Source organism: Lactuca virosa, chromosome 2, assembly GCF_052849685.1.
Source record: "Lactuca virosa cultivar CGN04683 chromosome 2, Lactuca_virosa_CGN04683_v6, whole genome shotgun sequence".
Taxonomy (NCBI): domain Eukaryota; kingdom Viridiplantae; phylum Streptophyta; class Magnoliopsida; order Asterales; family Asteraceae; genus Lactuca; species Lactuca virosa.
The window spans coordinates 123,693,826-123,703,421 of record NC_136427.1 but is presented as its reverse complement, the minus strand read 5'-3'; the positions used below and the strand labels follow the sequence as shown (position 1 = coordinate 123,703,421).

Here is a 9,596-nt window from a genome sequence, read left to right as displayed (position 1 = left end):
TTTAATAGTTACAAAAGTGTAAATTATAACAAGTATTTCCAATATGATCATGTTGACAACCTCATAAGATAAGATGATTTGAACTATGTAGATTTTGGTCACTCACAGCCGGGGTGCTGTATAAACTTTGATAGTCACTTACAGTCGGAGTACTGTCCAAAGAATTGTTATGGTCACTTATAGTCGGAGTACTGTCTAAACATGTATATGCAAAGAATTGTTATGGTCACTTACAGTCGGAGTACTGTCTAAACATGTATATGGTCACTTACAGTCGACGTAATGTTTAAACTCGTATAGGGACACATACGCCCATTTTCCTGATAGAACTTTGGTAGCTTTAAATTATTAAGCATTACAACCGAAAGTCTTCAAACACAAACAATCGGGAATTATTACAAAGTCCTTGATACAAATATACTAATACACACTAGGATGAGGTTGTATGTAGTATAAATATTGTTTGTAGATTGTTAAACCAATTCTTAGTGTCTATTTATACAAACACTAAATATTTTGCTTCACAAAAATATGTTAATACTTACTTTTATCATAAGTATTTTAGCATGGATACTCGTACGTAGTGGGTTTCAAGTATTGGGTCTCACACGAAGCATATCGTTAACATTGTTGACCATGTTTTGCCCAAGTTATTTTGTTAAACATTCCACGTTTTATAAAGAAAGTATGTAGTATAAATATTGTTTGTAGATTGTTAAACCGATTGGTAGTGTTTATTTATATAAATACTAAATATTTTGTTTCACAAAAATATGTTAATATTTACTTTTACCATAAGTATTTTTACATGGATACTTATATCGGATTTCAAGTATCAGGTCTCACACGAAGCATATCTGTTACATTGTTGACCATGTTTTGCACAACTTATTTTGTTAAACATTCCATGTTTTATAAAGAAAGTATATAGTATAAATATTGTTTGTAGATTGTTAAACCGATTGATAGTGTTTATTTATATAAATACTAAATATTTTGTTTCACAAAAATATGTTAATGTTTACTTTTATCATAAGTATTTTTACATGGATACTTGTATCGAATTTCAAGTATCGGGTCTTACACGAAGCATATCGGTAACATTGTTGACCATGTTTTGCACAACTTATTTTGTTAAACATTCCACGTTTTAAAAAAGATTTCTTTTTATAAAACTCACGGAGTTAAAACCTGTGGAACTCACCAACAATTTTTGTTGACGTATTTTAAAAATGTGTATTCTAAGGTAACTAAGAAGACTGAGGTAGGACATCGGTTCTAAGGAAATTATAGTTCCTTTCTTTTGGGAATAGACTTAACTTGTTTACCGTTGTGTGCTTAATATAAAGATGTAATTTCAATTCTAAAACTTAAAGGTTTGTAAAATATTGATTCAAATTTATTAAGTATTCGATATATGTGGTTGACTTGTGATCCAATGTAATAACGTCGCAACCCCAGCGTTTTCTGCCGTCGGTTAGGGTGTGACAGTATATTGTACTTGTATTACGTTGACTGGACTGAACTGATGCCCCAAAAAATTTGCTACCATGGGCCTTAGTCTAACTCGCCCATGTATTGTGTCAGGCCTGGTTGCACTTTTAGCATGCAATTCACCTTCACTCTCCCAAAGGATCATCCACATGAACCTCGGTGCGCCTAAATGCAGATCCAAATAATCCATTTCGTTTGTTCTGAATCATAAATTTATGTCACAAATTATCTCGCAATAATAAAACATTTTCCTTTTTGAAAAACATTCGAATCCATGTTTATATATTTGCCCATGAGCAACCCTTACAAAATTCAAGTGAAATTGATTGGGGTCCATAATAAGCTCCCTGCATTTTGTCTTATTAACCGGTGTTTTAGGGTTTTTCCCTTAACCTCATTTGATGTATGAGTTTTTGTAGGAGAAAACTAAACCAAAGACTACTCTTAAACTATGTGTAAAATAAAACTTCCTACTATTGGACTCTTGGAAGAACAGCAAGCGACATTAACTTTTATTTGTTAAACCAGATGCTTCTATTTGTTTTTTTTTTCTTCTGTGGGGAGCAAATTACATAAAAAAAACCTCATCCTTCTAAACATTAGGGGTCTACAGTCTACAATAGAGAAAATGTGATAACAAGCTGGGTAATAATGGTTGAATCTTGAGTGCAAAAGAAAAACAAAATAACAATCAAACCTTAGGAGAAGCATTTTGAAATCTTCGGAAAAATAATTCAGAAGATATTATTACAAGATACCAACTTACCAGCAACTCAATTCTTTAAAGAACTTTTAAACTCTAAGGACAATAGTCTCTTTCGATTAACTATAGAAACAAAAGTGAAGGCATGTACATATGAATATATTTTCTTTATGAAATGAACTTACAAGAAGTTCTCAGGGACCAACAATCTAATTTACTCAATAAAAAAACAAACTGAATACACAATGTTAAATTGGATAAAAGAATAAATTGGATAAAGAAGTACTTACGCTCCTTAGAAACTTGCATGTAAGAAACGATATGAGTGGTCCCCCAGAGTCTTTGACTGTGTTGACAAAATCCACATATTTTTGCCTTAGTGCTATATCAGAACTCTTGTAACCATACATTTAATAAAATTCCGATTATATTAAACCCTTTAAATTTTAAAATATGAAAATTTCAATGAACATTGAATAAAGAAGAATTACAATGAACCAAAGACTTAAAAGTAGGATTGTTTTGATTAGTTTTTGAGTAAATTACAATTTTGATCTCTGAGTTTAGCTGATTTTTTTCAGTTTTGGTCGCTAAAAGATTTGGGTTGTAATTTTCGTCATTATTTTAAAGTTTTCTTTCAATTTTGGTCCCTCAGTCATCTAAGTTAACAGTCTAGCTGTTTATCTAAATGTACATTTTTCCCTTGGACCAAAGCTGAAAAACAGTATACTTAATACTGTGGAAAAGTGTATGATTTATATTTGTATCAGTGTATTGTGTATGTTCTTCAGATATTATATTTTTAACAAAAAAAATATATTTCAATTACTATAAACCTTAATTATATAAAAAAAAGGAGCAAACTACCTATTTGGTCCCAATATAGACTTTTTTCTTCAGTTTTGGTCCCTGGACAAAATGGCCATTTTGTAAAAACAAGAATCGTCTATTTATAAAAATTTAAAACCTGAAAAGGTCATCAGTGATAAGTAATATCTGAACAACCATTCTATCATGGGCAACCTCAACATGCTTTGGTCCATAACATGCACGATGTGGATCCCGCAACAAAAACAAATAATATCTAAATGACTATCAGCATACGTTTAAGGACTAATTTACAATATTGCCATCAAAGTTGGAAACTTACATTAGTAAGCATAGCGAAGAAATCCTTGAGAACTCGCACCTCTTGGGCTGCTTTTGTATCTTTGATAATATTCATCACATCTGGAGCACACGAACCTCTTTTAAACTATTTTTGTGTAACAAAGAAAACAACAAATGTTACTTAAATATGACATTAAAAAATTTGAAGAAATGAATATAAGAAAAATCCATACTTGTATCCTGAAGTGGAGTGTACAAGAATGATGTGTGATTTGTTCTCAATTATGACCCTCAAAGTTCTCCTTTCTGCGAACATTAAATGCCGATGAAAATATAAACACCTGAAATTAGGGATTAATCGGGTTTGACGGGATTAATCAGTTAACAAAAGTCAAAAAATCAAAAAAAATTACTCCAAAATTTTAAAATTTTCAAATTTTCAAATATTATACCAAAATGTTCATATATTTGTATTTTTAAAATTTCAAATTACAAATTCTCTTATTTTCTATTTTTGAAGTACTTATTTTTCTTAAATATATTAAACTTTGATTAATTTTAATATTTTATTAATGAAAAAATTGCAAATATAGCCAACTTCTTTAATTACTTTGTGGAAAATAGCTAAAAAAACGCAAATTACAAATATAACCATGAAAATCGCAGATGGATTAAGCCCATCTGCGATTTTAACATTCCATCTGTGTACATACAAGTCGCTAAAGCCTAGCCGTGCTTTAGCGACTTGTACGTTCGCAGGTGGTTTTTTTAGTTTTTTTTTCGTATAAATACATCCATCTCTTACTAAAATCGCAGATCAACTAAGTTCATCTGCGATTTTCTCTCATCCCACCTACGATTTTGCGTTTTTTTCTTCATTTTTTTATGTTTTAACTACGAAATTGATAGGGTTTAAGTACGAAACAACTTTATTATATATAAAGTTTTGCAAAAAATTTTCAGTTTAGTTGTAATTTCTTTGGAAAATTTATATAAAACATCTCTAATAAAATGAATTCTCCAACAAAAAATTTGAAAAATGTTTGAAAAATAAAATCATCCATAGTGCCTCTAGAGAGAAAGTTCTCAAAAAAAAAGAGTTTGAAAAATGAAAGGAAAAAAAATTACGTTTTTATACACCTGAAAAAGGGGAAATCACAAATGGACGCAAAATCACAGATGGACTGAGTCAGTCCATCTGCGAACGTATAAGTCGCTAAAGCACAAATGTGCTTTAGCGACTTGTATGTTCGCAGATGGACAAGTAAAATTGTAGATGCACCGAGTCCATCTGCGATTTTGGTGGCTATTTTTGTAATTTGGGTTTTTTTGGTTATTTTCCACAAAGCAATTAAGGGATTCGACTAGATTTATAATTTTCTCTCTATTAATAATCTATAGTCGCCGATTAATCCACATCAAGTTGAATTAATCCATTAACATCAGCCGACCGTCGAGCGATTTTTACAACCTTTGTCCTAGAGAACAATTAAGAAACGATGTTACACTTAATGTTGCCTCCACCAACCACACACCATCCATGCATGTATGGTGTTTCATCCATATATATATCCATGCATCATTTTTCTTAAAATTCTTTCATTATCGTCAACCATGATATTGTCCTTCACTTTTAATTAATAAACCCAAGGTCTAAATGAAATCATATGAAATGCATATCCATTTTAGTAAACATCAATTTATATATAATAGAATTAATTTCATCTATTTATAATATGTAATAGATTTCCCACGCATATTCTCACAGGTTAAAATTCGAGGATGATTATCTCTGAATACTATTAAAAGAGAAACTTAAATTCTAATCTTAAGAAATAAGGACCATTCATTACATTTCAATCTTTAATTTTTCAACCTTGGATTATTTGGTGACATCATCCTTTACCAAGGGTTATTCAAACACCATTACACCATTCTCTCTTCTTTCCTTCGTCATCTACCCTCTCTCTCTCAATTGTAACCTAAAGAAACATAAAAACCATTCCTTTTTACTTCAATCATGCCAGAAAACATATCCCTAATTTGCATCTATCTCGCCTCTTCAAATGCCTACAAGAATACGGTTATTTCGTCTTGATTTTACTCCTAAATTCAAAATTTCTTATCTTCCAATAGTGCATTTGAGTAATCGATTTCTATTCTTTATCATTATGTTTTTTTACTTTTGGAATCGTTATCCTTTTCAATATCAATTTTATTGTTACAATTCCGTATCCGATTTTCCCCTCTTACTCATCTATTCTTTCTTTCTTCTAGGAAATTTTCGATGATGTTGGCCAAATCGAGAGTGTCGGGTTATCAATACTTCTATACAATGATGACTTTGCGATATCAGCAAGTCACAGATCAAGATGATGGAGACGCGACTTAATTTGATAACGACAAAGAGGAATGCAATGCAAAAGTATTTGAGGAACGATGTTGCTGAAATTTTTAAGAACGGCCTTGATTCTAATGACTACAAAAGGGTAATTATTTCTTTAACTTTCTTATTCTTTTCACGGTCTTATTGTGTTGTTTTTTTTGGGTTAAAAAGAACGTTGAGTTAGACTTAATTCAAGTTTTATACAAATCAGCACCATTGGATGCTCTCTTCATGTGTTATATATGGTTTGACGTTCGGTTGAACTCGAATAGATTGATTGAATTAAAACCAGAAGAATGCTTCCAGAGGTTATTTTTGACCTGATTGTGGATTTCAATACTCAAAAACTCATTCCAGACAAACATTTTTTCATTCGCATCTTGTCGTGTTTCCAGACAACCACCAATCTATTTGTTTGAATTTAGAGATTTTATAACTTGGATGTGTGAAGGCTGGTTGAGAATTTCAGGTGTTTATTTTTTCAACGGCATTTAATGTTGGAAGCAGAAAGGAGAAATTTGAGGGACATAATTGAGAACAAATCACACATTATTCTTGTACACTCCACTTCAGGATACAAGTATGGATTTTTCTTATATTCATTTCTTCAAATTTTTTAATGTAATATTTAAGTAACATTTGTTGTTTTCTTTGTTACACATAAATAGTTTAAAAGAGGTTCGTGATGCTCCAGATGTGATGAATATTATCAAAGATACAAAAGCAGCCAAAGAGGTGCGAGTTCTCAAGGATTTCTTCGCTATGCTTACTAATGTAAGTTTCCAACTTCGATGGCAGTACTGTAAATTAGTCCTTAAAACGTATGCTGATAGTCATTTAGATATTATTTGTTTTTGTTGCGGGATCCACATCGTGCATGTTATGGACCAAAGCATGTTGAGGTTGCCCATGATAGAATGGTTGTTCAAATATTACTTATCACTAATGACCTTTTCAGGTTTTTAATTTTTATAAATAGACGATTCTTGTTTTTACAAAATGGCCTTTTTGTCCATGGACCAAAACTGAAGAAAAAAGTCTATATTGGGACAAAATAGGTAGTTTGCTCCTTTTTTTTATATAATTAAGGTTTATAGTAATTGAAATATATTTTTTTTGTTAAAAATATAATATCTGAAGAGCATACACAATACACTGATACAAATATAAATCATACACTTTTCCACAGTATTAAGTATACTGTTTTTCAACTTTGGTCCAAGGGAAAAATGGACATTTAGATAAACAGCTAGACTGTTAACTTAGATGACTGAGGGACCAAAATTGAAAGAAAACTTTAAAATAATGACGAAAATTACAACCCAAATCTTTTAGCGACCAAAACTGAAAAAAATCAGCTAAACTCAGAGATCAAAATTGTAATTTACTCAAAAACTAATCAAAACAATCCTACTTTTAAGTCTTTGGTTCATTGTAATTCTTCTTTATTCAATGTTCATTGAAATTTTCATATTTTAAAATTTAAAGGGTTTAATATAATCGTAATTTTATTAAATGTATGGTTACAAGAGTTCTGATATAGCACTAAGGCAAAAATATGTGGATTTTGTCAACACAGTCAAAGACTCTGGGGGACCACTCATATCGTTTCTTACATGCAAGTTTCTAAGGAGCGTAAGTACTTCTTTATCCAATTTATTCTTTTATCCCATTTAACATTGTGTATTCAGTTTGTTTTTTTATTGAGTAAATTAGATTGTTGGTCCCTGAGGACTTCTTGTAAGTTCATTTCATAAAGAAAATATATTCATATGTACATGCCTTCACTTTTGTTTCTATAGTTAATCGAAAGAGACTATTCTCCTTATAGTTTAAAAGTTCTTTAAAGAATTGAGTTGCTGGTAAGTTGGTATCTTGTAATAATATCTTCTGAATTATTTCCGAAGATTTCAAAATGCTTCTCCTAAGGTTTGATTGTTATTTTGTTTTTCTTTTGCACTCAAGATTCAACCATTATTACCCAGCTTGTTATCACATTTTCTCTATTGTAGACTGTAGACCCCTAATGTTTAGAAGGATGAGGTTTTTTTTTTATGTAATTTGCTCCCCACAGAAGAAAAAAAACAAATAGAAGCATCTGGTTTAACAAATAAAAGTTAATGTCGCTTGCTGTTCTTCCAAGAGTCCAATAGTAGGAAGTTTTATTTTACACATAGTTTAAGAGTAGTCTTTGTTTTAGTTTTCTCCTACAAAAACTCATACCTCAAATACTTTTGCATTGCATTCCTCTTTGACATTATCAAATTAAGTCGTGTCACCATCATCTTGATCTATGACTTGCTGATATCGCAAAGTCATCATTGCATAGAAGTATTGATAACCCGACACTCTCGATTTGGCCAACATCATCGAAATTTTCCTAGAAGAAAGAAAGAAGAGATCAGTAAAAGGGGAAAATCGGATGAGGTATTGTAACAATGAAATTGATATTGAAAAGGATTTGACGATTCCAAAAGTAAAAAACAAAACAATAAAGAATATAAATCGATTAGACAAATGCACTATTGGAAGATAAGAAAATTTGAATTTGGGAGTAAAATCAAGACGAACTAACCATATTCCTGGAGGCGTTTGAAGAGGCGAGGTAGATGCGAATTAGGGATATGTTTTTCTGGCATGATTGAAGTAAAAAGGATTGGTTTTTATGTTTATTTAGGTTATAATTATGTTGGTGTGTGTGTTAGAGAGAGAGAGAGAGAGAGAGAGAGAGAGAGAGAGAAAGAAAGAAGGATGTAATGGTGTTTGAATAACCCTTGGTAAAGGATGATGTCAACAGATAGTCCAAGTCCAAGGGTGAAAAATTAAGGATTGAAATGTAATGAATGGTCTTGATTTCTTAAGATTAGAATTGAAGTTTCTCTTTTAATAATCTTTAGAGATAAATTTTATATCTTTAAAATATTAATTTATCCTTTAAATATATTAAATTAACACTCTTTCTATTTAATTTATTCATTTAATAACTTAGAACCGAAAGAACTTTATAGAGAAAAGTATCCGTGAAATGGAAAACTAACATCGTTGACGGAAGGAAATTCGGGTCGATACAATTTTCCCCTCCTTAAAAAGATTTTGTCATTGGAATCTCTATGTCACTGCCTTGTCTTATTTCTGGTTACATCCTCAAGTTATGCTCCACACTTGATCATGATTCACAATTCATATGCTAGTCATGTATGTTTAGTCAACCACTTGATTACTCGCTTTGACCAAATACAATTTTTAGTTCTTTTAGTGATTTCTCATAGAAAGCACATCTAGTAGACCTTACATCTCACACGCTCAACTCATGGCAGTTAACATCCTCCAACTCATTGCTAGAAGATGGAAGCTACCCCAAAGTTATTTATGCAATGACTACTCTTACGAACAAATCACACACTCTGACACATACATCCTTATGCATGTCTTGTGACAATGTGTCACTATAAGGGTCGAATTGTTGTAATTAGTCGAAGTATGTTTTGGACTCTTCGAATGTTTTGTAATGTATTTTACTACGGCGCTTTTATTCGAAGCTTTAGAGTCAATGCCTTAGTGTATTTTTTGTATGCTTTCAGTTCCCTATAAATAGGGTTATTTACTAGAGTTAGATAAGAACTTTTACAGACTTGTCTACTGTACTCTGTAAAGAATTCGAAAGCATAATAGAGCATAACAAGATCATATTTACATCCTATGTTCAAATCTCATATTCTTCTTTGAATTTATACTCTGATTAATTCATTACTCGATTCATTGGTTCATCAATTGGTATCAAAGTAGGAATCATATCTCTGATCTGATTTTCACGCTGTTCAAAAGGTTTTTGAATCAACTTTTTGATTCAAAAGTTTCCGCACTTTTTGAAAGTGAAAAATTGTCTAGATCTTAGTCTGTGAT

The 9,596-nt window shown here is 31.2% G+C and overlaps 1 long non-coding RNA gene across 1 annotated transcript; it reads left to right on the top strand.

Annotated features, from left to right (window-relative positions):
* The first annotated feature begins 5,271 nt into the window (after positions 1 to 5,271).
* LOC145156491 (uncharacterized) lies at positions 5,272 to 7,366 on the top strand. Its single transcript, XR_013736745.1, has 4 exons — positions 5,272 to 5,452; positions 5,585 to 6,273; positions 6,362 to 6,467; positions 7,273 to 7,366. It is a non-coding gene; the product is annotated as an uncharacterized LOC145156491 (long non-coding RNA).
* Positions 7,367 to 9,596: the final 2,230 nt, after the last annotated feature.